This window comes from Xenopus tropicalis, chromosome 7 (assembly GCF_000004195.4).
Source record: "Xenopus tropicalis strain Nigerian chromosome 7, UCB_Xtro_10.0, whole genome shotgun sequence".
In the NCBI taxonomy this organism is placed as follows: domain Eukaryota; kingdom Metazoa; phylum Chordata; class Amphibia; order Anura; family Pipidae; genus Xenopus; species Xenopus tropicalis.
The window spans coordinates 67,269,201-67,295,089 of record NC_030683.2 but is presented as its reverse complement, the minus strand read 5'-3'; the positions used below and the strand labels follow the sequence as shown (position 1 = coordinate 67,295,089).

General features: G+C 41.4%; 1 protein-coding gene across 3 annotated transcripts in view; it reads right to left on the bottom strand.

Annotated features, from left to right (window-relative positions):
• The window catches only part of b3gat1 (beta-1,3-glucuronyltransferase 1), a 63,998-nt gene that overhangs the window by 14,459 nt on the left and 23,650 nt on the right, over positions 1–25,889 (bottom strand). The gene's annotated exons all lie outside the window — the stretch shown is intronic.

Here is a 25,889-nt window from a genome sequence, read left to right as displayed (position 1 = left end):
CCAATAAACTGACCAGTTTGCAATGTTCTGTACAAACTGTACACAGCTAGATAACCAAATGATACTACTGGAACCTTCTGTGTAGACAGTACAGTACAGCCTGTATTACCCGGTCACCCGCAATATTCAATTTAGTCTCACACAACAGAAGTATTTATTACCAATCAGATCTCCACCCCTAAGTCTGACTGTGGGCATCAAAATGTATTTTTGCACAAACAAATTGGTGTTCTTTCTGTATGTTTCCACCGTTTTTTTCATTATTTGCATGATTGTAATATTACTTTGTAAGGAGGTGGAAAATGTTGGTGCAAAGAGAAGGAGAAATTTGTATGCTTAAAGGAGAAAGAAAAGTAAAAACTAAGTAAGCTTTATCAGAAAGGTCTATGTAAATACAGCCATAAGCACTCACAGAAACGCTGCACTGACTTCTCTGAAAAAAGTTTAGCTGTGTCTGTAATTCCTGCGCCAGAGACATGCAGCTTTCTGCTCTCTGCTCTTTCCTGCTCCCCCCTCCCTCAAGAATGCTAAGAACTCACAGTCTTACTAACTGAGCATGCTCAGTTTGATATGGGTGTCTGTTCAGGAGTGAGGCATTATGAGACAACTGAAGGTATGCCTGCAGCTTGAGATTAACTCTTTACTAGCCTTTCCTTCTCCTTTAATATGTGTTCTGGTGAATTTGTAAAGTGTTATGAAAGTGTTATTGCTTTGTTTAGTATAGTAACTTGGGTATAATTAAAATAGCCAAGTGTAATTTAGACCACCGGCCACCAGAGGGCATTGCAGGCAGGAAGGTATAAAAAGAGCAGCCACACCCAGGTTCAGGGTCTTTGACAGAAGGGTGTGGTTGATTTAACATCTATTGACAGGAGGTGAGTCAGGACCAGGGCAGTAGTAGAGGAATAGCTAGCATAGGTTAGAAGGGTGTAATAGCAAGCATTACGTACACAAGTCAGTTAGAGTAGATAGAATAAGCAGCCTCCACCCCAATAAGGAGAAAGGGGAACCAGGTTCCAACAGGTACCCCGTTAGTCAGGGAATCCAGCGCCAGTAGAGTAACAGCTAGGAGGAGTGTAAAAGGCTTCTGGGCAGAATCCGTAGATAGGAAAAGTCCTATTCGGGAAGAGTGGAGGGGTATCACTGAGGAGTACCGGACTACTAAAAAGAGTGGAGGTGTACTAGAGTGGATACCAGACCAGTGGAGTGGATAGGTGGGACTAGTTCCATGGTAGCAGAATTTTAGAGATAATTTACCTAAGCTGTGCAACTGCCCTGGAAAGTCCTTGGAAGGAGGATGATTTGTATGTAAAAACTTAAGTGTTCAAACTGCCTGCCTGCCTGCCTGCCTGAATGCATTGGTGACCACCACCTGTTAATAAAAAGAGTCTGCATATTTTTCTGGATGGAGCCTAAAATACAGAGTAAAGGTAAGGGCGCTGGTTTTTGCACTCTGTGTTTGTATAAATGTGCCCATATTCTGCCAAGCTGTGCAAAAAAACTTAGACAGTAATTTGCCCTGGTTTTTAAAATTCACAGTCACTCCATAATTATTAAAGGAGAAGGAAAGGCTAATAAAGAGTTAATCTCAAGCTGCAGGCATACCTTCAGGTCTCTCAACAGTGCCCTTAAGTCTCCCCATATTTCTCCTGTTCAGATGATCAGCAGCCTCATAGGAGAAAAAATGCTGAGCTCTGTAAAGAAAGTTCCCTTAATGCCTCGCTCCTGCACCAAGACCAAGACCGGTGTACATGCTCAGTTAGTAAGACTATGAGGAAGTTTCCTGCTGATTGGCTCAGATCACACATTCCTAAGGGTGGGGAGAGGGAGCAGGAGAGCGGAGAGAGATGTGTGTCTCTGGCACAGGAAAACAAAGGGACAACAAAGCCTGTTTCTTTTGACAGAGAACTCACTGCAGCATTTCTGTGAGTGCTTATGGCTGTATTTACATAGACCTTTCTGATAAAGCTTACTTAGTTTTTACCTTTCCTTCTCCTTTAATGATATTAAACATGACACTAATCCTTTCAGCAGCAGTCTCTTTGAGATTAATCATGGTAGGTAAATTTACTAGTACCAAAATCCCACACCTACAAGAACAACAAGAGGTGGTCATAAATCTATTGAATCTATTGAAGAATGTATGGTGAGCCAGTTGCCTTATCTATTGTATTATACCTTCTCCTTGCCTGATAGGACAATAGTTTCATAGAGTTCAGAACAACTGTTAGGGCCAATAATTCAATAGTCTATAAATATGTGAGTTTAAACACAGTCCATGCTGAAGAAAATAGCACTGTAAATGCCGATATGATGTTAGCACTGTTAATATGAGGATGAGTAGAAATAAAACTAGTTGTTCTTTATAGGCAAAATAAAAATATATTGATCCTCTTAAGGTGCCCATACACGGGGCCAAATGATCGAATTATATTGGTGGCAATGGGGCAGTCGTTTCCGACTAGATTTTCTAACCTGCCCGATCGAGATCTGCCCGATTTCAGGCCAGATATCGGTTGGGCAGGCCCGTCGGTAGTCCCCATACACGGACCGATTAGCTGCCGAATCGGTCTAAAGGACCGTTATCGGCAACTAGAATCGGCCCATGTATGGGGACCTTTAGGATTAAGGCATTAAGTAAAGAAAACCAAGTGGGACTGAAAATGAGCATGACACAAAAAAGGGTAGAATCTTAAGTGTAAAACTGGTTAACAAACACAAGTTAAACTGTCCTTCTGCAGGTCCATTGTGAGAGCTTAAATAATGGAAATATAATTACCACCCAATGCATTTTTTTGTTTATGCCAACATTTTTCATTAAAAATGTCCCTAAAGAAAATGGTACAAGCCAATAAAAAGCATTGAATCCATTTACTCTAACCAATCCCTGCACTGCATTAATACTAATGTGCAAAAATAATAGGTGCAAAATAATTTCAGGTCCACATTTGCCACATCAAATTACAGAATTTACTGTAACTCTAAGTCATTAAAGAAGTTACGATGGCTTCAATGATTCTTTAAATAAGGTAGGGAAAGTCTGCGTTTAATCCTACTAAAATGAAGATTATAGTATGAGACACCAGGACTGATGGTTTAAAAGACAACATATATAGACAGTATTTTTTCAGATTAAACATAAAACCCAAATTCTTGTTTGTTTTTTTTCATTAAAATACCTATAATTTTTTTCTAACTGTCAGTTCTAGCTGTCAATCATATATTGCCTGCCCCACTTCAGTTCAGAAATAGAGATGGGGCAGTCAATTACTTTTATTTAGCACTTCCTAGATGTGACTGTACTCCGGCCCAGATATGTGGCAAGACCACAAAGGCCCGGGCCTAGGGCGGCACAAATTTAGGGGCAACATGCCGCCCAAGCCACACTCAAAACTTGCTCCCATACGGAGCAATGGGGACCTCTCCCCACTGCTCTGTATGTAAGTGTAAATGAACGTGCAAATGCACATCGTGGGTGGGGGGTCGAATGGGGGTGGCCTTGGGGCACCGCAATGACAAATCTGGCGCTGACAGTACTTGTCTCATTCCTGCTCCTTTCTTACAGTCTTTAATTGTGTAGCCTGTCTATGGTAGTGGGTATCAGATCCCTCATTCTGGTGCACAAGATTTTGGGGTGATACAAAGCTTGCCTTAATAACAGTACCTACAGAATTGTCTGCTGTCCACTTGCTGTGAATTCCAAGGCAGAAAAAAACACAATTGTAATAATTTATATAGTGTAAGTACAGTTTATTTTGCTTAACTAACATGATAAAAAAGGATTTGGAATTTTTATTTAGGATGACAGGTCTCCCTTAAATTGGAAGATGAGAGGAAATATGCAGACAAATCAATTTGCAACTTATTTGTAGTAAACAATGTTATTTTTAACTAAAAATTTTGGGAAAATGTGGCAAACTTCCATCACCAAGACAACTGCTTTCCTACTCTACTCCTGTTAGGTTTACATGTATGGTTTGGTTCTTACATTGCCAACTAATCATATATCATAAAATGGCTGCTTGATAATCAACTATTTCATTCTATTTTAAGATGCAGCAACTCATTTTAGAAAATGTTGTGGTGCTTATCACCTTCTAAAAAAAGTACAACTATTAAATAAAATTGTAAACAGCAACAGCTTACATTAGCTCTGTTATATTACCCAGGCCTGACCTTTTACACTCGACTAATGTACACATTCTTTCCCTGAATAAGATTTTTAAGTCTCCATATATTACATTCCCCTCTGATGTTATTACAAGTTCTTATTTATTTACTTGTACCATGTATATACAGTATGCTATCAGGATGTATAACTGAGCTACATTTTGGTAAAATTTATATATATATATATATATATATATATATATATATATATATATATACACTGCTCAAAAAAATAAAGGGAACACTTAAACAACACAATGTAACTCCAAGTCAATCACACTTCTGTGAAATCAAACTGTCCACTTAGGTAGCAACACTGATTGACAATCAATTTCACATACTGTTGTGCAAATGGAATAGACAACAGATGGAAATTATAGGCATTTAGCAAGATATCCCCAATAAAGGAGTGGTTCTGCAGGTGGTGACCACAGACCACTTCTCAGTTCCTATGCTTTCTGGCTGATGTTTTGGTCACTTTTGAATGCTGGCGGTGCTTTCACTCTAATGGTAGCATGAGACGGAGTCTACAACCCACACAAATGGCTCAGGTAGTGCAGTTCATCCAGGATGGCACATCAATGCGAGCTGTGGCAAGAAGGTTTGCTGTGTATGTATGTATGTATGTATATTTTTATTTATAAAGCGCTACTTATGTACGCAGCGCTGTACAGTAGAATACATTAATACAAATGGAGGGTTAATAAGATAATAGATAAATACAAAGTATAACAATAAATATAAATACAAGATACAGTTGCAATAATTTAAGAGTCAAAGGGGCTGATTTACTTACCCACGAACGGGTCGAATGGAGTCCGATTGCGTTTTTTTCGTAATGATCGGTACTTTGCGATTTTTTCGTATGTTTTGCGATTTTTTCGGATTCTTTACGAATTTTTCGGATCCAATACGATTTTTGCGTAAAAACGCGAGTTTTCCTATCCTTTACAAAAGTTGCGCATTTTGCGTAGCGTTAAAACTTACGCGAAAAGTTGCGCATTTTTCGTAGCGTTAAGTTTTAACGCTACGAAAAATGCGCAACTTTTCGCGTAAGTCTTAACGCTACGCAAAATGCGCAACTTTTTACGCAACTTTCGTAATGGATACGAAAAACTCGCGTTTTTACGCAAAAATCGTATTGGTAACGAAAAATTCGTACAGAATCCGAAAAAATTGCAAAACATACGAAAAAGTCGCAAAATGTTCGTTTTCAAGTCGGAACTTTTCCAATTCGGGTCGGATTCGTGGGTTAGTAAATCAGCCCCAAAGACACAAGAGGATGGAGGTCCCTGCCCCGTAGAGCTTACAATTTATATGGGAGGGTAACTTACAGATACAAATAGGCAAATATAAGTGCTGTAGGTCACAGTGGGTGACACTACAATATAAGGGGCACATTTACTAAGACACGAATCTGAACCGAATTGGAAAAATTCCGACTTGAAAACGAACATTTTGCGACTTTTCGTATTTTTTGCGTTTTTTTTCGGCGTCTTTACGACTTTTCGGAAATTGTCGCGACTTTTTCGTTACCAATACGATTTGCGCGAAAAAACGCGAGTTTTTCGTAGCCATTGCGAAAGTTGCGCAAAATCGCCCGATTTTTTCGTAGCGTTAAAACTTGCGCAAAAAGTTGCGCCTTTTTCGTAGCGTTAAAACTTAAAAGGTGCGACGTTTTGCGCAAGTTTTAACGTTACGAAAAAAGCGCAACTTTTTGCGCAAGTTTTAACGCTATGAAAAATCGCCAGATTTTGCGCAACTTTCGGAATGGCTACGAAAAACTCGCGTTTTTTCGCACAAATCGTATTAGTAACGAAAAAGTCGCGACATTTTTCCGAAAAAAACGCAAAATACCGATCATTACGAAAAAAACGCAATCGGACGCATTCGGCCCGTTCGTGGCTTAGTAAATGTGCCCCTAAGTGTTATTTCCCAGATCGGTTGCTGGGTGAGTGCTCCAGAAGGTAGTCTTTTAATTTGGTTTTAAAAAGACTGGGGGAGGATTCTCTCCGGAGGAAATTGGGGAGGGCATTCCAAATGTAGGGGGCAGCAAGGCAGAAAGGTTTAAGGCAGGAAACAGCAGTAGTAGTTGGGGGCGCAACCAAATGATTGCTCTGCGAGGAATAAAGGAGTCGGCCAGGAACGTACAGAGACACAAGGGAAGAAATGTAGTGAGGAGCAGAGGAATGGAGGGCTTTGAAAGTTAAGAGAAGGAGTTTGTAAGATATTCTTTGTTTAATAGGAAGCCATGATAAGGACTTTAGCAGGGGAAGGGCCTGAACTCTCCTGGATGGGAGGAGGAGAATTCTGGCAGTAGTATTTAATATAGACTGTAGGGGGGAAAGATGGGAGTTAGGGAGGCCGGTTAGTAGCAGGTTACAGTAGTCCAGTCAGGATAGGATGAGGGCATACATGAGCAGCCTAGCTGTTGCAGTAGAGAGACGGATTTTGGCAATATTGCGTAAGAAAAAGTGACAGGTTTTGAATGTGGTCAGAAAAGGAGAGACTGGAGTCAAAGATCACCCCCAAACAACGCACTGAATCGACAGGGTTGATGAGGGTGCCATCAATAAAGACAGAAAAGGGGGGGGGTAGGACCAGGCTTAGGCGGAAAGATCATTAGTTCAGTTTTTGTTAGGTTCAGTTTGAGGTGGCGTTGGTTCATCCAATTAGAGATAGCCAGGAGGCAGTTAGAGATTTGAGTCTCAGTTTCAACTGTTAACGAAGGGGTCGACAAATAAATTTGGATATCATCAGCATACCGATGATATTTAAAGCCAAATGAACGGATAAGATCTCCAAAGGACAGCGTGTAGTAGCGTAGTGTCCAGAGCATGGAGGCGCTACCAGGAGACAGTCCAGTAAATCAGGAGACGTGGAGGAGGCTGTAGGAGGGCAACAACCCAGCAGCAGGACCGCTGCCTCCGCCTTCGTACAAGTAGGAACAGGAGAAGCACTGCCAGAGCCCTGCAAAATGACCTCGAGCGGGCCACAAATGTGCATGTGTCTGCTCAAACGGTCAGAAACAGACTCCATGAGGGTGGTATGAGGGCCCGACGTCCACAGGTGGTGGTTGTGCTTACACCGTGCAGGATGTTTGCCATTTGCCATGGAACACCAAGATTGGCAAATTCGCTACTGGTGCCCTGTGCTCTTCACAGATGAAAGCAGGTTCACACAGAGCACATGCGACAGACGTGACAGAGTCTGGAGATGCCGCGGAGAACATTCTGCTGCCTGCAACATCCTCCAGCATGACCAGTTTGGCAGTGGGTTAGTAATGGCGTCGGGTGGCATTTCTTTGGGGGGCCACACAGCCCTCCATGTGCTCGCCAGAGGTAGCCTGACTGCCATTAGGTACCGAGATGAGATACTCAGACCCCTTGTGAGACCATATGCTGGTGCGGTTGGCCCTGGGTTCCTCCTAATGCAACACAATGCTAGCAGACCTGAATCCAATTGAGCACATCTTGGACATCATGTCTCGCTTCATCCACCAAAGCCACATTGCACCACAGACTGTCCAGGAGTTGGTGGATGCTTTAGTACAGGTCTGGGAGGAGATCCCTCAGGAGACCATCCGCCACCTCATCAGGAGCATGCCCAGGTGTTGTAGGGAGGTCATACAGGCACATGGAGGCCACACACACACTACTGAGCCTCATTTTGATTTGTTTTAAGGACATTACAGTTGGATCAGTCTGTAGTGTTTTTTTCCACTTTAATTTTGAGTGTGACTCCAAATCCAGACCTCCATGGGTTGATAAATTTGATTTCTATTGATAATTTTTGTGTGATTTTGTTGTCAGCACATTCAACTATGAAAAGAATGAAGTATTTAATAAGAATATTTCATTCATTCAGATCAGGATGTATTATTTTTGTATTATTTTTTTGAGCAGTGTATATATATATTTCTTTTTTTTTCATTATTATGTGCCAGAAAACAGTTTAATTTAATTTACTTACAACCAACTAAACCTGTCTAAATATCAGGTGATTTTAGTGTCTTTTTGTATATAAAAGGGAAAGCCACCCAAATTATGAAAAAATAATACTTAATAATAGTTAGAGTTCACCGCTTAATAAATATCCTTTTAAAAACACATTAGATTCAATACTCTTACTGTGTGTTAGAAAAACACAATGTGTTAGGCTACCTCACGTTGCATTTTATTAAATCTCTACCTTTTTTATTTTAAGCTTGCTTGGAGTACTGCTCATTGAGTACCTGCTTTCATGAACATGATTGTAGTTATAAAATGTACATTAACATTAAAACCAATTAAAATCACTTAAAATTCATAATTAATGTACGTGGTATTTGAAGTTGCTTCAGTTGTATTTTTTAGGTGGATTATCGTTTCACAAGCCTGAAAGTCTTACTAAGTGATTCCATTTCTGGGCCTTATTTGGCCACTCAGGGGCAAATTTGGCTGATCGTATTGTTGGCCATCCATTGGGGCCTGCAGAGAACTGTTGTATGAGAACAGTATCAACATGCCGATGTACTCCTTGTCCAACAAAAATGATAAATCTGGCCCATTTTATCTGGCTAACTGTCGGATAGATTATCAGTCTGGCAGGCTAGTTGTGGGCCTGATACACGGGCAGATAAGCTGCCCTATGTATCTATGTGGTTATAGCTATAGAGATTCTGAAAATAATTTATTAACCTTGTAGTTATTTATATATATATTTATATAAATGTATATATAAAAAAAAATATATATATATATATATATTTATATCAATTAAAATGAGCTTTTGTTGTCTGTAGGATATTTTTTGTTATCCATAGAAGATAAAGAAGACATAGAAAATCTGCTATCACAAACTGAGTTTCAAAACATTCCATAACTGTTTTAATAGTGAAGAACTCTTTATATTTATGTTGGTAAAAAGGAGGAAAAAGATTTTGTGTGTTTTGACCTTTCAACTTAAAGGAGCAGGTAAGGTAAAAACTCACTAAGCTATATGAGAAAGGTCTATGTAATCACTCACAGAAATGCTGCACTCCTCTATCAAAAGAAACACAGAATTTCTTGTCTCTTTTTTTGTAAACATGATGTTCAGGTGACTGACTTCCTCTCTCAGAAAAATCTTTAATCCTGGTGGCCAGGCCAGAGTCAGATTATTACCCCAAGAGGCAAATTTAGAAAACAGGAATACAGAATACTTATAATTATTATAGTTAGGTTACCACCTCATTAACAAATTTGCTTTGATTAGCCAGGTTGTAGATATTTTGACCACCATAAATATGGCATCACACCAACACTCCTGAGATTAATATCCTCAAACACACAATGGATGCAGAACTGCTAAAAGAACTGACAGCGGTTCTCGAAATTTGTGAACCCTTTGAAATTTAATTTTATTTATAGAAAGTCCTAAAAGTAGATGAAGAAAACCTAGTTAAACAAATGACAAACATTTTTTACATTTGGTCATGTATTTTTTTTTTTTTTTTTAAAGATCCAATAACATATCTGTGTGTGGCAAAAGTAAGTGAATCCTTAGGATTATCATGCAGAGCCCGATCATACATACAACACATTTGTGAATATATATCATGGCTCAAACAAAGGAAGTGTCTGAAGACCTCAGAAGAAGTTGTTGATGCCCACAAAGCTGGAAAAGGTTACAAAACCATCCTTAAGAGTTTGGACTCAACCAATCAACAGTCAGATACAGTGTGTACAAATGGTGGAAATTAAAGACCATTGATACCCTACCCAGTAGTAACATAGTAAGTTAGGTTGAAAAAAGACATATGTTTATCAAGTTCAACCATAATGCCTATATATAACCTGCCCAACTGCTAGTTGATCCAGAGGAAGGCAAAACCCCATCTGAATCCTCTCTAATTTGCCACAGAGGGGGAAAAATTCCTTCCTGAATCCAAGATGGCAATCGGAGTGGTCAACCATTAAAGATAGCTCCACTTCTCATTTTATTGTAACAAACTGTATAGCAACATTCATGTTCTACTTTTGTTGTTTTGTTTTGATTTTGTAAAACAAATAAAATCTACCTTTAAAAAAAAAGATAGCTCCAACTGCAAAGCATCTAATAGTCTGAGAGGTTACAAAGGAACCCAGGGTAACTTCTAAGCAACTAAAGGCTTGTCTCACATTGGCACATGTTGATGTTTATGAGTGTTAAGTATAGCAGGTTAGCAAGGAGAAAGCCACTGCTCTCCCCCAAAAATATTTATGACCGCCTTGCTAAAAACCATGTGAACAAACCAGGATACCAAGGATACTGTAAGAATGTTTTTGATGAAGCAAAACAGTGTCGGACTGGGCCATCAGGGGCCCACCAGAAAACCTTAGACCCTAGACCCACTCTTCAAACAATTTTCCAACTTTCCCCACCCAACCTCTGTCTTTTATTTACATGCTAGCATCTATATTTCCATCTATTTCTCCTCTTTGTTTCCATTCAGAAATTAGGAATGACCATGAAGCAGGCCTAATGGTCAGGCAGGAGGGCTCACCGGGAGTTTTTTTGGTATCCTGGTGAGCCAGTCCGACACTGAAGCCAAATTCGAACTTTTTGGCTTAAATGAGGAGCATTACATTTGGAGAAAGAAAAACACTGCATTCCAGCCTAAGAACCTGATCCCATCTGTGAAACATTATGGCGAGAGTGTTCTGGTTAGGGCATGTTTTGCTGCATATGGGCCTGGACAGCTTGCCATCACTGATGGAACAATCAATTCTGAACTATACCAGAGAATTCAAAAGGAAAATGTCAAGACATCTGTCTGTGAACTCAAGAGACAGTGGGTAAGGTAGCAAGACAACGTTCCTAAACACACAAGTCATTCCAAAAGTATGTTTAAAGAAGAATAATGTTAAGGTTCTGTAATGGTCAACTCAAAGTTCTGACCTTAATCCAAGTGATTGCTGTGGAAAGACCTAAAGTGAGCAGTTCATGTGAGGAAACCCACCAATATCCATGAGCTGAAGCTGTTTTGTATGAGTCAATGTGCAGAACTGATCAACAGTTACCGCAAATGTTTAGTTGCAGTTATTGCTGGAGTTGGGGGTCACACTAAATACTGAGAGTATGATTTACTTACTTTTGTCACAAGCAGGTATGTTATCAGATCACTGTTTTCAATAAATACATGACCAAATGTACTAATATAATAATATTTAGTTTCATTTGTTTAACTAGGTTTTCTTCATCTACTTTTAGGACTTGTTTGAAAGTCACATTCAAATAGAAATATAGAACATTTAAAAGGGTTCACACCTTTCAGGCACCACTGTCTATAGATCATGCCTAGAGATGTACCAAATCTGCAATTTTGGGTTTAGCCAATACAGGTATGGGATCCCTTATCTGGAAACTCGTTATCCAAAAAGCTCCGAATTATGGAATGCCCATCTCCCATAGATTCCATTTTAATCAAATAATTCTGAATTTTAAAAGGGATTCCCTTTTTCTCTGTAGAAATAAAACAGTACCTTGTAATTGATCCTAACTAAGATATAAATAATCCTTATTGGACGCAAAACAATCCCATAGGGTTTAATTAATGTTTTATTGATTCTTTAGTAGACTAAAGGTATGAAGATCCAAATTATGGAAAGACCCCTTATCTGGAATACCCTTGGTCCCGAGCATTCTGGATAACGGGTCCTATACCTGTACTAAATCCAACTCGAAAGTTTTGAGTTAACCCTAAACAGAACCCTAATTTGCATATGAATATAAGCAAAACAGGTTTAAAAATTTGTGCATATAAAAAAGGGCATCATCTGTTGTCCAGTGGTCTAAATTCATGAGATTTTTAGGGTTCAGATTTCATTTAGCCAGGCACTCTGGATTCAGCCAAATAAAAATACTGCAAAAAAAGGCTGATATTCTGACTTTAAATGTACAAATCTACTGCAGCAAATTTATTTCAAATATTTTTTATATATATTGTCATCAACATTAAACTGCTGTTATAACAATCTAGCATCCTGGTAGCATATGGCATATTTCATTGAGTTACAGCATTTTTTACAAACACAAATTACCCATTAATATTTTTTTATGTACCTGTAATAAAATTACCTTTGGTGCGGCGGGGACGCCCGCCGCACCATCGGCAGGGACGCCTGCCGAGCCGCTCCTCTAGCCGGCTCCTTCCTAATGCGCGCGCGCCGCGCACGTCGGCTATTTAAAGGCGCAGGCACGCTGGCGCGTGACGTCAGCGCGCAATGGCGCCAAATTTGAAAAATTAAAGGGGTATTTAAAGGGGTTTTCTGGAATGCTTCTTTGCCCGTGATAGGTTTATTTCTGGTGCCTATATCTGTGCTTTAAGCGTCTACTTATTCCTGATTCCTGTTTTGACCCTGCCTGGCTTTGACTATTCTGAATACCTGTATCCTGACCCGTGCCTGTTTTGATTACTGATTCTGCTTAACCCTTCTGACTGATTATCCGGTGTGACCCTTGCCTGCCCGACGTTCCTCGATTTCCGCCTGCCTCGACCCGGTCTGTCTGACTTCCTATCTTCTAACCCCTGTCTGTACCGTGACCGTTGGCCTTAAGACTTTTTATACTGTCGTGCCCCATTGCTGGCCAGAACTCCTGCCCTGCATCTCTCGTTTAAGTCCAGGTGGCATCTGAGTAGCTGAAGGCTCCTCCCGAAGCCAAAGGCGGTCACACTACTGGCGAAGCACGAGCCTAGACCAGGGTGCTTAGCATTTGTTCTGGCATTTGGGTGCCGACCGTGACATTATCACGGGCCACCAAAAAATGGAGGACGATGGTCACGAAGCTGCTGCTGCTCCATCTACCACTGAAGTGTTGCTGACCACCTTACTTCAACGCCTAGAGGAACAAGAGCAGAAACAAAACTATCTTCTGCAAGGTTTCCACAATCTGACCCGTAAACTGGAGTCTCCTCTGCAGTCCAGTCCTGTATCTTCTCCTCCGGTAGGTTCTACTTCCGTGTGGGGTAACACCTTTAGGCCCCAAGAACCTAAGATTGCCTTCCCCGATAAATTCTGTGGGGACCGATCTAAATTTTTTATATTTAAAGAGGCTTGTAAGCTATACCTTAGTTTCTTCCCTCATTCTTTCTCTACTGATGAGGAAAGAGTAAGGTTTGTAATGACCCTCCTTCAAGGTGACCCTCAAATTTGGGCCCTCAGATTGCCCACCGCTGACCCTGCCCGTTCCTCCTTAGACAAATTCTTTGACTCCATGGCGATTCTCTACGATGACCCGGATCGTGCATCCACTGCCGACGCCGCGATTCGTAGGCTTCGTCAGGGGAAACGGGATGTAGAGGTGTATTGCACCGAATTCCGTCGGTGGGCAGTGGAGACTGGCTGGAATGACATGGCCTTGCGCAGTCAGTTTCGTATAGGCTTGTCTGATTCTATCAAGGATAGTCTAGTCAACTATCCCCTATCTTCCAACCTGGATGACCTCATGTCTTTAGCCATCCAGGTAGATAGGAGACAGAGGGAAAGAAGGGGTGAGAGGAATACCTCTTTTCGTTCTAATTTTTCCAGCTCTTCTAAAGCTGTGTCTAACTTTGAATGTCCTGGTCCCTCCGTACCTTTACCTCAGGAGGAACCCATGCAATTGGGCGTTTCCCGCTTATCTTCTGAGGAAAAGGTTCGCAGGCGTTCCCAAGGGTTGTGTTTATACTGTGGGGAGAAAGGTCATTTCTTAAATCAATGTCCTAAGAGGCCGGGAAACTCCCAAGCCTAAATGGAGAAGGGGAGCTCCATTTGGGTGCAGGTGTTTCCTCTCCCCTATCTGCCTCTAGGATCTTGATTCCGGTCGAACTGACCTGGCCTAAGGGCTCTATTAAATTATCTGCTTTCGTGGATTCAGGGGCGGAGGGTAATTTCCTGGATGCTGCTTTTGCAGCTAAACTTCATATTCCCCTAATACCTCTAAGTACCCCCCTGAGAGTATTAGCAGTGGATAAGAGACCCCTAGGGTCAGGTATAGTCTCCAAGAAGTCTATGTTGTTATCTATGTGTGTAAACAATCATCATTGTGAGGAGATAGCTTTTTTCCTCATTGAAGGCGCTTCTTCGCCTCTCATTTTGGGGTTGCCATGGCTCCGGGCCCATAATCCCCTTATTGATTGGGTATCTGGGGAGATTGTTCAGTGGGGTTCTAATTGTGGGGGGGTCTGTACTCCTTCGGTAGTAGCAACTACCTCACTAGAGGGTTTACCTGCAGCTTATTCTGAATATTCCGATGTGTTTTCCAAAAAAGCTGCAGAAACATTACCCCCACATAGGCAGTATGACTGCCCAATTGACCTTATCCCTGGCTCTACCCCTCCTCGTGGTCGAACTTATCCTCTTTCCTTGCCGGAGGCCCAGGCAATGAAAGAATACATTAATGAAAATTTACAAAGAGGGTTTATTAGACCCTCTAGTTCTCCTGCCGGGGCAGGGTTTTTTTTTGTAGGTAAGAAAGACGGTAGTCTACGCCCTTGTATTGATTATAGAGGTCTGAACAAGATCACCGTAAAGAATCGTTACCCCCTTCCTCTGATCTCTGAATTATTTGACCAGGTTAGGAATGCAAAATTTTTTACCAAACTTGATCTTAGAGGAGCTTATAATCTCATCCGTATCAGAGTGGGGGATGAATGGAAGACTGCCTTTAACACCAGGGACGGCCACTATGAGTACCTTGTTATGCCTTTTGGCCTTTGTAACGCACCTGCAGTTTTTCAGGAGTTTGTAAATGATATTTTCCGGGACCTATTAGGATTATTTGTAGTGGTCTACCTAGATGACATTCTAATTTTTTCTTCTAACCAGTCTGATCATCGTAATCATGTCCGGGAAGTTTTGTTGAGGCTAAGAAGGAATAATCTCTATGCTAAACTTGAAAAGTGTATTTTTGAGGTTCCTTCTGTCCAATTCCTAGGTTTTGTCATATCCGATGAGGGGTTGGCAATGGATTCTGTGAAGGTTAAGGCCATTCTTGAATGGGCTCAGCCTTTGTCCTTGCGTGCACTGCAGAGGTTTTTGGGGTTTGCAAATTATTATCGTCAATTTATTAAGAACTTCTCTTTAATTGTGGCCCCCCTCACTGATTTAACCAAGAAGGGTGCAGATCCAAGTTTATGGTCCTCCAAGGCAATTCATGCATTCGAATTTCTTAAAAAGGAATTCGTATCTGCCCCTATCCTTCGCCATCCTGATACTTCCTTACCTTTCATTGTTGAAGTAGATGCCTCAGAGGTGGGAGCAGGGGCAGTCCTTTCTCAAAGGCATCCAACGACCAACAAGATGCACCCCTGTGCCTTCTTTTCCAAGAAATTTTCACCCGCAGAGGTGAATTATGACATTGGGAACAGGGAGTTGTTGGCCGTCAAATGGGCCTTTGAGGAATGGCGGCACCTTCTTGAAGGTGCGAAGTATCCCGTGATGGTCTTTACAGACCATAAAAATTTGCTATATATAGAGTCCGCTAAACGCCTTAATCCTAGGCAAGCCAGATGGGCTCTATTCTTTTCTAGATTTAATTTTTCCCTTACATTTAGACCAGGATCCAAAAATATTAAAGCAGATGCTCTTTCTAGGAGTTTTGAATCTATCCCTTCGGACTCCAGAGAGTGTTCTCCCATTATTCCTAAAGACCTAATTGTGGCAACTTTAGAGTCTGATCTCTCTTCCTTACTGACCCCTTTACAATCTGCAGCTCCTGTTGATACTCCTTCTAATAGATGGTTTGTACCTGAAGTGTTTAGGGAGCAAGTATTGAGGGAGGTACACGATTCCAAAATGGCAGGTCATCCAGGTATTGCTAAGACCATTGCTCTGCTGTCTCGTCATGTTTGGTGGCCTTCATTCAAATTAGATGCTAAAAACTTTGTTAATTCTTGTCCGATTTGTCAAAGGTCTAAATCCTCTCATAGTTTATCCCAGGGTCTGCTAAATCCATTACCCATTCCTGTAGAACCGTGGACCCATATTTCCATGGATTTTATTGTTGATTTGCCCCCATCTCAAGGGAAAACTGTGATTTGGGTGGTGGTAGACAGGTTTAGTAAGATGGGCCATTTCATTTCCCTCCCACACCTCCCTTCCGCTAAAACCTTGGCTGATCTGTTCATTTCGCACATTTTTAAGTTACATGGCTTTCCAGTAAATATTGTTTCTGATAGGGGGGTTCAATTTGTTTCTAAATTCTGGCGTGCTTTCTGTTCCTTAGTTGGTACTGAATTGTCCTTTTCTTCTGCCTACCATCCCCAGACTAATGGTCAAACCGAGAGGGTGAACCAATCCCTTGAGCAATATCTGAGGTGTTATGTCTCAGATAACCAGTCCTCGTGGTCCGAACTCTTGCCTTGGGCAGAGTTCGCATACAATAATGCTACTCATTCTTCCTCTGGGGAATCTCCTTTTTTCATAGTTTATGGATTGCATCCCAAAGCCTTTTCCTTTTCAGGTTCTGCTTCTTCAGTACCCTCTGCTAATTCTTCTGTGAAACAGTTTTCTGATATTTGGTCCCGGGTTCACGACTCTCTATCAGCAGCTTCCTCTGCTCAGAAAAAGGCTGCTGATAGATCCCGTAGAGAGGCACCTCAGTACAAGGTGGGGGACTTAGTGTGGTTGTCTACCAAGAATATCAAGCTGAAAGTTCCCTCTCCCAAACTTGGTCCCAGGTTCATTGGTCCGTATCCCATCATTTCCATAAATAATTCTTCATCAGTTCGTTTAAGGTTACCTGCTAATTTCAAAATTTCCAACTCTTTTCATGTTTCCCTGTTAAAGCCTGCTGCTGGTGTTCGACATTTGTCTGTTCCTCTCCCGGTACTGGTAGAGGGGCAGCCAGAATATGAGATCCAGGAGTTCCTTGACTCCCGCATTGTGCGGGGTAAGCTGCAGTATTTAACCAGGTGGAGGGGCTTTGGCCCTGAGGAGAACTCCTGGGTCTCAGTTAAGGACATTAAGGCTGACCGCCTCAGAAGGCGGTTCCATTTAAAGTTTCCTGGGAAACCTGGGGGTCCGGTGGCCCCCCCTAGAAAGGGGGGTAATGTAATAAAATTACCTTTGGTGCGGCGGGGATTCAGGGGCGGAGGGTAATTTCCTGGATGCTGCTTTTGCAGCTAAACTTCATATTCCCCTAATACCTCTAAGTACCCCCCTGAGAGTATTAGCAGTGGATAAGAGACCCCTAGGGTCAGGTATAGTCTCCAAGAAGTCTATGTTGTTATCTATGTGTGTAAACAATCATCATTGTGAGGAGATAGCTTTTTTCCTCATTGAAGGCGCTTCTTCGCCTCTCATTTTGGGGTTGCCATGGCTCCGGGCCCATAATCCCCTTATTGATTGGGTATCTGGGGAGATTGTTCAGTGGGGTTCTAATTGTGGGGGGGTCTGTACTCCTTCGGTAGTAGCAACTACCTCACTAGAGGGTTTACCTGCAGCTTATTCTGAATATTCCGATGTGTTTTCCAAAAAAGCTGCAGAAACATTACCCCCACATAGGCAGTATGACTGCCCAATTGACCTTATCCCTGGCTCTACCCCTCCTCGTGGTCGAACTTATCCTCTTTCCTTGCCGGAGGCCCAGGCAATGAAAGAATACATTAATGAAAATTTACAAAGAGGGTTTATTAGACCCTCTAGTTCTCCTGCCGGGGCAGGGTTTTTTTTTGTAGGTAAGAAAGACGGTAGTCTACGCCCTTGTATTGATTATAGAGGTCTGAACAAGATCACCGTAAAGAATCGTTACCCCCTTCCTCTGATCTCTGAATTATTTGACCAGGTTAGGAATGCAAAATTTTTTACCAAACTTGATCTTAGAGGAGCTTATAATCTCATCCGTATCAGAGTGGGGGATGAATGGAAGACTGCCTTTAACACCAGGGACGGCCACTATGAGTACCTTGTTATGCCTTTTGGCCTTTGTAACGCACCTGCAGTTTTTCAGGAGTTTGTAAATGATATTTTCCGGGACCTATTAGGATTATTTGTAGTGGTCTACCTAGATGACATTCTAATTTTTTCTTCTAACCAGTCTGATCATCGTAATCATGTCCGGGAAGTTTTGTTGAGGCTAAGAAGGAATAATCTCTATGCTAAACTTGAAAAGTGTATTTTTGAGGTTCCTTCTGTCCAATTCCTAGGTTTTGTCATATCCGATGAGGGGTTGGCAATGGATTCTGTGAAGGTTAAGGCCATTCTTGAATGGGCTCAGCCTTTGTCCTTGCGTGCACTGCAGAGGTTTTTGGGGTTTGCAAATTATTATCGTCAATTTATTAAGAACTTCTCTTTAATTGTGGCCCCCCTCACTGATTTAACCAAGAAGGGTGCAGATCCAAGTTTATGGTCCTCCAAGGCAATTCATGCATTCGAATTTCTTAAAAAGGAATTCGTATCTGCCCCTATCCTTCGCCATCCTGATACTTCCTTACCTTTCATTGTTGAAGTAGATGCCTCAGAGGTGGGAGCAGGGGCAGTCCTTTCTCAAAGGCATCCAACGACCAACAAGATGCACCCCTGTGCCTTCTTTTCCAAGAAATTTTCACCCGCAGAGGTGAATTATGACATTGGGAACAGGGAGTTGTTGGCCGTCAAATGGGCCTTTGAGGAATGGCGGCACCTTCTTGAAGGTGCGAAGTATCCCGTGATGGTCTTTACAGACCATAAAAATTTGCTATATATAGAGTCCGCTAAACGCCTTAATCCTAGGCAAGCCAGATGGGCTCTATTCTTTTCTAGATTTAATTTTTCCCTTACATTTAGACCAGGATCCAAAAATATTAAAGCAGATGCTCTTTCTAGGAGTTTTGAATCTATCCCTTCGGACTCCAGAGAGTGTTCTCCCATTATTCCTAAAGACCTAATTGTGGCAACTTTAGAGTCTGATCTCTCTTCCTTACTGACCCCTTTACAATCTGCAGCTCCTGTTGATACTCCTTCTAATAGATGGTTTGTACCTGAAGTGTTTAGGGAGCAAGTATTGAGGGAGGTACACGATTCCAAAATGGCAGGTCATCCAGGTATTGCTAAGACCATTGCTCTGCTGTCTCGTCATGTTTGGTGGCCTTCATTCAAATTAGATGCTAAAAACTTTGTTAATTCTTGTCCGATTTGTCAAAGGTCTAAATCCTCTCATAGTTTATCCCAGGGTCTGCTAAATCCATTACCCATTCCTGTAGAACCGTGGACCCATATTTCCATGGATTTTATTGTTGATTTGCCCCCATCTCAAGGGAAAACTGTGATTTGGGTGGTGGTAGACAGGTTTAGTAAGATGGGCCATTTCATTTCCCTCCCACACCTCCCTTCCGCTAAAACCTTGGCTGATCTGTTCATTTCGCACATTTTTAAGTTACATGGCTTTCCAGTAAATATTGTTTCTGATAGGGGGGTTCAATTTGTTTCTAAATTCTGGCGTGCTTTCTGTTCCTTAGTTGGTACTGAATTGTCCTTTTCTTCTGCCTACCATCCCCAGACTAATGGTCAAACCGAGAGGGTGAACCAATCCCTTGAGCAATATCTGAGGTGTTATGTCTCAGATAACCAGTCCTCGTGGTCCGAACTCTTGCCTTGGGCAGAGTTCGCATACAATAATGCTACTCATTCTTCCTCTGGGGAATCTCCTTTTTTCATAGTTTATGGATTGCATCCCAAAGCCTTTTCCTTTTCAGGTTCTGCTTCTTCAGTACCCTCTGCTAATTCTTCTGTGAAACAGTTTTCTGATATTTGGTCCCGGGTTCACGACTCTCTATCAGCAGCTTCCTCTGCTCAGAAAAAGGCTGCTGATAGATCCCGTAGAGAGGCACCTCAGTACAAGGTGGGGGACTTAGTGTGGTTGTCTACCAAGAATATCAAGCTGAAAGTTCCCTCTCCCAAACTTGGTCCCAGGTTCATTGGTCCGTATCCCATCATTTCCATAAATAATTCTTCATCAGTTCGTTTAAGGTTACCTGCTAATTTCAAAATTTCCAACTCTTTTCATGTTTCCCTGTTAAAGCCTGCTGCTGGTGTTCGACATTTGTCTGTTCCTCTCCCGGTACTGGTAGAGGGGCAGCCAGAATATGAGATCCAGGAGTTCCTTGACTCCCGCATTGTGCGGGGTAAGCTGCAGTATTTAACCAGGTGGAGGGGCTTTGGCCCTGAGGAGAACTCCTGGGTCTCAGTTAAGGACATTAAGGCTGACCGCCTCAGAAGGCGGTTCCATTTAAAGTTTCCTGGGAAACCTGGGGGTCCGGTGGCCCCCCCTAGAAAGGGGGGTAATGTAATAAAATTACCTTTGGTGCGGCGGGGACGCCCGCCGCACCATCGGCAGGGACGCCTGCCGAGCCGCTCCTCTAGCCGGCTCCTTCCTAATGCGCGCGCGCCGCGCACGTCGGCTATTTAAAGGCGCAGGCACGCTGGCGCGTGACGTCAGCGCGCAATGGCGCCAAATTTGAAAAATTAAAGGGGTATTTAAAGGGGTTTTCTGGAATGCTTCTTTGCCCGTGATAGGTTTATTTCTGGTGCCTATATCTGTGCTTTAAGCGTCTACTTATTCCTGATTCCTGTTTTGACCCTGCCTGGCTTTGACTATTCTGAATACCTGTATCCTGACCCGTGCCTGTTTTGATTACTGATTCTGCTTAACCCTTCTGACTGATTATCCGGTGTGACCCTTGCCTGCCCGACGTTCCTCGATTTCCGCCTGCCTCGACCCGGTCTGTCTGACTTCCTATCTTCTAACCCCTGTCTGTACCGTGACCGTTGGCCTTAAGACTTTTTATACTGTCGTGCCCCATTGCTGGCCAGAACTCCTGCCCTGCATCTCTCGTTTAAGTCCAGGTGGCATCTGAGTAGCTGAGGGCTCCTCCCGAAGCCAAAGGCGGTCACACTACTGGCGAAGCACGAGCCTAGACCAGGGTGCTTAGCATTTGTTCTGGCATTTGGGTGCCGACCGTGACAGTACCTTAGCACGTGACATCTACTTTTATGCACTAGATGTGCCTAAAGATAATAGATAGACGGTTACTTTATTAAGGATATCCTTCCTCTTCTAAACTTGAAAGTAACTGTATTTTGTATTTATGTTTTTTTTTATTGTATTAACCCATTTGTTCTATTAATATATTATTCCGCTGTACTGAGCTGCATGTAGCTCCATTATTATAAATATATAAATTAAATATATACATACATTCATACAAATATGTATGTTGCCAAATTGAACATTGTACTTCCCCAACTAGCCATTTATTTTTGTTTCTTTTAGCTCTGTCCCCTGTACTGATGATGGTAGTTCTCTTTCTGCCTCAGACTCTGAAGATCAATATGTGTTTTTGTCTCCGTAAATGCTTAAGTTTAATATTTATTTAACAACATGTATAACCATCCTTAGATCATTTATTATTTATGAAAGTAGCAAGTTAACCTTAAAAGCAAATGGCAAAACTCTTGTCTTCATCAAATCCAATATTTATTAAGTTGTTTACAGTTATGAATACCGCTGATCACTCAATGTAAAAGCATAACTGTCTGGTTTCACTCTCAGAGTGCTTTAAAACAGACTCAATAGAGAGTGCATAATGACAAGTAGCGTACAAAGCTCAACTCCAGATTCAAATGGTTTTTACTTCAAATGCAAAAATTAATCCACATAAATTCTTATGCAGAAACAGGTTTGGACACAAGAACCTTAATGAATTTTGTGATTGTGTCAATATGCACTCTGAATTGTGTCCATTTTAGAGCATTCACGGGTGCCTTTGTAAATATGGTTGCCAGTTTGTTCAGTCTGATGAAAGGTGTGAAACTGCATATTGACTCTGGGGAACCCTGGAGCTACCACTATCCTAGACCTGGGTTAATTCCAGGGTTCACAGTGAAAAGTGTCAGTGAATGGGACACAAACACCATACTGAACAGGCACATTAGCAACACAAGTGACGAAAGCTTGCGGTGAAAATGCTACATGTAACTTGCTCCTTATTTGCAGCAAGATACAAGTGCAATTGCTTCAGTTTTGATGCACTGGGTGCAATTGCACCCTTGGCCTGAACCCCCATGGGGCCCAAAAGAGACATGATGGCTTAAAGATCGACAACTGATCTTTAAAAGTGGCATATATGGTGGGGTCCAGGGGTGGCTGGTGCACAAATCCCACACCCTGGTCGATGTGATGACATGGAAATTATGGGCAAAATCAGGGTCCGACTGGGCCGGCGGGACACTCGGAAAAAACCCGGTGGGCGCTGCAGGCTCAGACCCGATTCCAACTGCCCTTCCCCGATCGCGTATACTTATGTGCACTGGGGGGGATTGGCGGGGGCCTCTGCAGGTGGGCATGTGTGGGCGGTGGTGGCCTCTACACAACTGACTCTACTGAGCATGCACAAATGTAAAATGCTAAAGGAACGAAGATTTTAAAGGGATTCTGGCATGATTTTTAAGGGCATGCATACCACCAGCCTGACCCTGGACAAAATGCTGTATTATGGGTAAAAAAAACCTGTTTTTTTGTGCCTGAAATTGCACACAATTTTGTTCCCTGGTAGTTCACAGAGATTTTACACCATTAACACAAGTTTCTGCCTCAATGTAGCCAACAGTCTATGGTCTCTAGTAGCCTTTATATTCATTTTTGGAGTGTAGGAAGAAACAGGATTACCTGGAGAAAACCCACACATGCACAGGAAAATGAAGACCTTGCAGGTAGTTACCTGGATAGTTTTGAACCTCACTGCTGACAGGCAGCAATGCTAAGCACCACACCTACTGTACGCCCTAAAGTTATGATTGTGCTGAGTGCAATAGCTGCCAGGCATACAGTATTTCTCTACATCTGACCAAGAATAGCCTGTCATAATGCATAGACATAACTGTTGCCAGTGGACTCTCATAATTGTTGCAGGGTATCAAGGCCTAGAGATCTTTCTATAAGATCCAAGTATCAAAATAATTATAAATAAAAATATTTAATGCATTTCCTCAGTGTCCTTATGGACAGATGGAATAAGATGGGAATAAATAGATCCCACTGAGCCCTCAGTTGCACAGCAGTTTTAGATTAAGCCATAATAAAGCAATGTGGTAGCTGGTAAAGATATGATTTTAAATACCAAATAAAGGATGTGACCAGGCTATACAAATTATATAGGTTCACTTTTCCACCAGTCAATAAACTGTGTTTTTGTCAATTTAGTTTGATTTGCTTCATTAAAATGTAACATTTTCTGCTTACAACCCACTTGCAGTTTAAGGACTATATACTGATGTTTGGATTTTTTAATATATTCTTTTATTCTTAAAAAATATCTTGTTAATATGGTTTTGAGACATCTTCTGTAATAAGGGGTAGGCCAGTGTAGATTTAGGACACAAGACATTTTATTTTAGGTCAAACTAAAAATCATGCAAGCTTCTTTTCACATTCGATGCTTTATGGATAGTATCAGGACAAAACAGTGACCCAGAATCGCATGACTTCTACGTGACTCTTGCATGTCTCAGACAGTATAAATCAGCTTGAAAGCAACATCAATAGCTAAGCATTAAGAAAACAACCCTAGAGGAATAGATTTAATGCTTCATTTAAACCATTACCTTATGTTTTATTATCGGGCCATTGTTTTACAGGGGTCGAAGGGTAAATCTGCATATAGGCACTGTGTAAGAAATAACTATAAAATCAATGAAAATTAATTTTTGTTGGTCTAAATTTGTTTTTGAGTTTTATTTTATTTTCAGTTTAACAATACTGTTCAAAATTGGAAAAAAAAAATCCAAATTATAGCAATAGCTCTATAACTCACTTTCCTAGTCTGCTAAGTAGTTTATCAGCAAAGCCTCTGTCAGGGATAATACATAGCCCCGAGTTGGGCCAAAAATCTCAAAAGAATGAAATACAATTTAATCTCAAAACATGATACTTAAGTGCAGCCAGTGTGAATGTGAAAAATTATGTACATGCATTATTGGGGCCTTGTGACATCCTGACTGCCCATCAGTAACCTTTTCCAGAGGGGAAAAAGTGTGAAAGTCGGTAATTATGCATCAAGTGTTCACAGTGAAGTATTATTAGTTGATAATTTGTTTACACTTGTATTTGTATCAAATCAACTGGACTTGCTGTGTTTTTTTTAATTTTCTAGTCATCCGACTGACTCAGATTCTGAATTGAGAAAGCCAGTCGCATGACTGGCGAAATTTCTTCAAGAAAACACTGCAAGTCTAGTTGATTTGACTTATTTCTACAGATATACCATGACCTCAATGAATGAGAACCTTCACAAACATATGCCTGTATACTTTCCTCAAGCTCTTTAAAGTTCTTTTTTTACAATTAAATAAAAAATATACCCCTTTTTGACATGGGTTCAGTCAGCTGGGCTGAAAAGGTACATAAGAAGGAAAGCACAATAACAACAACTAGCTATTTCCCAAGTATCCCCCAATACTACAGTGCAGTAAACTTCAACCAGTGGCTTGGGAGCAACGTACTGCTCACCAACTTTGGATGTTGCTCCCACTGGCCTCAAAGCAGGTGCTTATTTTTCAATACCTGGCTTAGAGGCAAGTTTTGGTTGCATATAAACCAGGTGTACTGACAAACAGAGCCTCCTGTAGGCTGCCAGTCCACATGGGGCTACCAAATAGCCAAATCACAGCCCACATTTTGCACCCCCATATTGTGGCTCACGGGTAAAAAAAAGTTTGGGGACCCCTGCTGTAATGTGATATAACCACCTCCCTCATCTTACTTCATTGTAAATTGATGAATTCTGGGACTTGCAGTCTCTATGCTAACCATAGTGGGTGTGCACAGATTCTCTGGAAAGCCCCAATCGAAGTGCCAGAATGAATCACTTTAAATAGAACAACGTATGCTTGGGATTGCTTTAGAGTATAAGTCTGGGGCTAGGGGAGGGACCAGTAAACAAATAGATAGGTTTCTTTTTAATCTGTGGATTTAAGTATGTCTGTGTAAAAATAATAGTGTTCATGCACATTTTCTCTTGGATTGATTCACCTTTCACAAAAAATAAGGAACTGCACACAATGTTTAAAGGAACAGTTCAGTGTAAAAATGAAACTGGATACAAATAAATAAAGTTGGAGTAAACAGATGTCTAATTTAAGAGCCAGATCGCTACTTCCTCCTTACAGCTATCTAACCTTAGTCAGCGGCTTTAGGGGAGCCACATGGTTCAGTTAGTTTAATTTGAGTCTTAGCACACAGGTCAGATTCAAAAGCAAACTAACTGAACAGTTATGTCCCATACAGCACCCCCTCACGTCATTGATTGGTTACTAACTGGTAACAGGTTAGAGAGCTGCAAAGGAGTAAGCAGGGTTCTGGCTATCATGTTAGTTATCCACTCACTCCAGACTTTTTTTTTTTATTTTGCACAGCCTACTTATCCAGTTTCATTTTTATGCTGAACTGTTCCATTTTGCAACAACTACTGCAGTCAGTAGAACAGTGTGCAACCATTTCAGGCCTGCTGTCCTCTTCATCAATGCACTGAAGAATGCAATTGTTTCTGCTTCAATGAGGTAAAAAATATTGTGCCAGATACCAGAGGCACATTTTTATTTCATTTATTATTCTTTATTTATATAGCACCTACACATTTATGCAGTACTTTTACTTACACTATTCATTATTCATAGAATATAGATAACCAGCCTATATGTTTTATAGTGTTGGAGGAAATCAGTATAAAAAATAGTTAAAAATCCTTGCAGATACCAACCAAG